This window comes from Acinonyx jubatus, chromosome C1 (genome assembly GCF_027475565.1).
Source record: "Acinonyx jubatus isolate Ajub_Pintada_27869175 chromosome C1, VMU_Ajub_asm_v1.0, whole genome shotgun sequence".
Classification (NCBI taxonomy): Eukaryota; Metazoa; Chordata; class Mammalia; order Carnivora; family Felidae; genus Acinonyx; species Acinonyx jubatus.
In genome coordinates, this window is record NC_069381.1 from 201,409,547 (window position 1) to 201,414,150 (window position 4,604).

Below are 4,604 nucleotides of genomic sequence, written 5' to 3' on the forward strand. Positions count from 1 at the left end.
CTGGGTGGACATTGAATGACAGGGTAATGAATGGCTTCCTATTTAGGAAAATACTGAAAGATTTAACTCTTCCAAAAACTAAAAGTGAGTTTTGTTGAAACCCACTCATTTAAAAATCGTGCCCAAGTTAACTACAATTCATTTATTATCCCTTAATTTTGATAGATATTTTCAATATTTTAGAGAAAAAAAATCGGGATGTATAATAAAATTATTTACTTTTTAAAGTTTAGAACTTGCTTTTAGTTTGTTGTTTTTTTTTTAATTTATTTATTTTAAGAGAGAGAGAGAGTGCAGGAGGGGCAGAGAGAGAGGGAGAGAAAGAGAGAATCCCAAGCAGGAGCCCGATGCAGGGCTCGAACCCACGAACTGTGAGATCATGACCTGAGCCCAAACCAAAAGTCAGACACTTACCCCACTGAGCCATCCAGACACCCCTTTACTTTAATTCGTATTTACCTTAATTTATATTTTTAATGAAACTATACTCAATAAAATATATGATTTACTTTAATATATTTTGATTAAGGTATATTTTGATTACAGTTACCTTGTATTCTTAACCTTTTTTATTACTGAGAATAAGTTGAAATGATATTTTATTTTTTAGATATGTAAAAACAGTAGCAGAGACATATTTTTAAATTTGTCATTATGAAAGTATCTTGGTTAAGATAGGTGCCTGACACATTTTATTTAATCATCTATTACATTACAATGTTGGTTTATTTTTTAATGTTTCTTTATTTTTAAGAGAGAGAGAGAAGGAGATAGAGCATGAGCAGAGGAGGGACAGAGAGAGAGGGAGGCACAGAATCTGAAGCAGGCTCCAGGCTCCGAGCTGTCAGCACAGAGCCTGATGCAGGGCTCGAATTCACGAGCTGTGAGATCATGACCTGAGCCAAAGTTGGATGCTTAACCGACTGAGCCACCCAGGTGCCTCTAGTTTATTCTTTTAAATATTTATTTATTTGGGGGAGAGAGAGAGAGACAGAGTGCAAGCAGGGGAGGGGCAGAGCGAGAAGGAGACACAGAATCTGAAGCAGGCTCCAGTCCCCAAGCTGTCAGCACAGGACCTGACATGAGGCTCAAACCCACGAAGTATGGGATCATGACCTGGACTGAAGTCGGACGCTTAACCAACTGAGCCATCCAGGCGCCCCATTACTGTATCACTTTAAAATGTGTCTCCAATGGAATACTACGTGGCAATGAGAAAGAATGAAATATGGCCTTTTGTAGCAACAGGGATGGAACTGGAGAGTGTTATGCTAAGTGACATAAGTCGTACAGAGAAGGACAGACTCCATATGTTTTCACTTCTATGTGGATCCTGAGAAACTTAACAGAAGACCATGGGGGAGGGGAAGGAAAAAAAAAGGTTAGAGAGGGAGGGAGCCAAAGCATAAGAGACTCTTAAAAAACAGAACAAACTGAGGGTTGATGGGGGGTGGGAGGGAAGGGAAAGCGGGGGATGAGCATCGAGGAGGGCACCTGTTGGGATGAGCACTGGGTGTTGTATGGAAACCAGCCTGACAATAAATTTCATAACAATAATTAAAAAAAGATAAAATGTGTCTAATGTGTGAGTGTCCAGTTGTATTCTTAGCCCAGGCCCTGCAGGTGTTCAGGGAGGGTCCACTCGCACAGGTTAACCAACAAGTGCAATGGAAGAAGTGACCACAGGAAGGAGTGGAAGAAGTTCTGTTCAAACATAAAGTCCTGAAATTGAGTCTATTTATTTATTTAATTGAACTAATCTAGTCTAATCCCTGTTAATGTATAATTGTTGAAGACCTGAGAAATATTGTAGTGAGAATGAGCGAACCAATAGCTTTAAAATTTTTTGAAGTTTTATAAACTGAGGAAAATGTGGAAGTTTAGAATATGATTACAGACAACATAAATTTGGCTGAAAGGCAATGAAACGGACGTTGAACTTTCATTATAGGCAACACGTTCAGAGATTTATTTTCAGTTTAAGAAGTTTGCTTCTTGTTATGCAAAGGTAGAAATAAATACTAAGAACAACAAAAAACTAGAAATGTTTCTCATGCTTCAGTGGTATCAGTGCTCTTGTGTAGGCACAGAACCCATAGTTTGATGTTGACATTACTGCACGCATAATTATATTAACTCTAAGCATAAAAATGGACAATCATTTAGAAACACAATCCAGCAAGATATCTGATCTCAAATACTATGCAATTAAGCCAGTCTCAAAGGGCTCAACATCCAGTAGAAAATAACTAATAATTATAATACCATATTACATTTTTTTAAACTTTTGCATATTTTCAAAATGCTTTAATGCCCATCATCTTACTTGATGACTAATTTGGACAATGTGTTCAACCGAACTGACTTGTTTTCCTTTTCAATTAAAGGATAATGTCCCAGGCAAGATGGTGGGAGTTGTCCATAACTTCCTCTTACAGCTTTTACCTTTGTGAATGTTATAAACGTTTTGATCTACACGTATGTGTTACACATGGATATATGGTAGGAGTTGAGGTGGTTTTAGCAAGAATGCTGTGTTATTTATCTCAACTATGTAACCAGCCATACCCTCTTCAATGAAGAGACAAACATCGGTACCTAAACTGACCAGCTTAGCCAGTAATAAGGAGAAATAATAGTTAGTTTCCCTACTAAGCAAAAGTTTCATAATTTTATATTCTAACAGGGCATCATTTCCATTTCCATTACACTGAATTGACCAGAAATTGATCAAAAGCGAGATGAAATTTATCATTTTTATTGATGACATCAACATGTTTGTTTTTCATCTTTGGTCATTTGTAGTGTCATTGAAGATTAACTAGATGGAAGTTAAAAAGAGCTTTGAAAAGACAACTTACTCCAGGTTGTTAGTACGGACTATCACAGACGACTTGGCATCATGTGACTAACATCAGTCTTCCCGAGTAACAGATAACCAGGTTGAGGTTATCTTTGCCTCCAAGTCTATCAAGGGACATACTCCCAATAACTGTAGGCGGTGATAACTCTTTAATGTAACTGAGTTATGTGGATATCCTCTCCTTCAGATTGAAAGTGCACTTGTTCTGATGATCACCGGATATTGTACCGAAGTGTTGAATCACTAAATTGCACAGCTGAAACTAATATTACACTCCATGTTAACTGACCGGAATTTACATTTTAAAAATTACCTTCTACATTTATAAAAGATTGCTTCTTTGTGGGCAAACAGCAGTGGATTCATTCATTTATTTACTCATTCTCTCAAGAAATCTTTATTGGGTAGCATTCCCTCCTGCTAAAGCCACCTTTCCTCAAGTAACTCGTACAGGCTAAAGCTAGGTCTATAGGGAGCCGCCCTGTTCTAGAGACATCTTACTTGCCCATATCCAAACTCTAGCCTGGAGAAGGAAGCAGACTTGGGCTGAAACTAGTCACAGAAAGTGTTGTTGAAGATGAAACTTTGTTGGTGGGTTTGGGTTCACACCACTGTCACAGACGCTCTTTCCAACTCACCTTCCACCTCCCTTTTGATCATTCCAAAAAGAGGATTCTGGAGATGCTTACAAGTCTCACACTGAGAAGGTACTCTAGGCCATTTTTGTCCTATGACACAGTTAGCCAACTACCAACATGATTTTTAGGTGAAAGGGAAAAAATGTAATTGGCCTTAAGCTTCAAATATAGTTTACTATTTAAAATAAAATATTGTAACTGGGTATTTCATAGAATAACTCAAGGAAGATGCACTCTTTAGCTAATTTCTTTATTTCTTATTAATTTCTTGGTCTGTTATATTTTCCGCTGATCGTGGAAACCATTCAGCCCTCAGTTCCTTAACATAATTGCTATAAAGGTAAGTCCCAGAATGATTACCAATTGTGTACCCATCACTCTGCTGGAGCCAGATATGGAAATTTGCCTTTGGACTCTGTAACAGAAAGTAATAAACCAAGAGTTCATTATTAAACCACAAAAGGGTTTATGAAAAGGATATGGTGATACAAGCATAAGCCTCAAATGGCATTTACAAAGTAGGTGACCTCATACCAAGATATTTCCTCTCTCAGATGGTTCTCGGTTATTGCCTACACACTACCAGCCTCCTGCACTCATGTGTCTAGAGGAGTGTGGAGTTTGGATGTGTGTGGGCACAAGGCTTGTCACAACAGAGACACGGCTGAGCAGCTACCTGAGAGGTGGGGCCACCCTCAGTAGATGGTTCTGAAGGATGGGTCCTATTGATTTGCTCATTGGTAAAAGGTTATCCTGAAGCTCTTCCAAGATACTTTTAGTGTGTGAGAAGATGACCCCCTTCCCTCAAGAAAATTTAGAGTGAAATTCCCTGTCAATTAATTGGATTTATCTCACAATGTAAGAATGTGACTTCTGGGTCAAAGTTTACCAGTTGTAGTCAATCTATGACATCACAAAGCCTCTGGCATTTTGCCTTGCTCACAATAGCTGTTGAACTGATCGCTGTTCTCATGACTGTTGTTAGGGGAAGAAACAGACTGGGACATCAATCACTGGTTTCAGGGGAATTGGGTGGGTATAATTCATAAAACGTGGATGGAATGGGGAAAAGGGACTATTTATTTTGGCTTAACTACATTCCA

General features: G+C 38.4%; 1 long non-coding RNA gene across 1 annotated transcript; it reads right to left on the reverse strand.

Annotated features, from left to right (window-relative positions):
* Positions 1-3,737: 3,737 nt before the first annotated feature.
* LOC128312145 (uncharacterized) lies at positions 3,738-4,397 on the reverse strand. Its single transcript, XR_008291057.1, has 2 exons — positions 4,178-4,397; positions 3,738-3,916 (listed from the first exon to the last, which is right to left on the reverse strand). It is a non-coding gene; the product is annotated as an uncharacterized LOC128312145 (long non-coding RNA).
* Between the last annotated feature and the right edge of the window lie 207 nt (positions 4,398-4,604).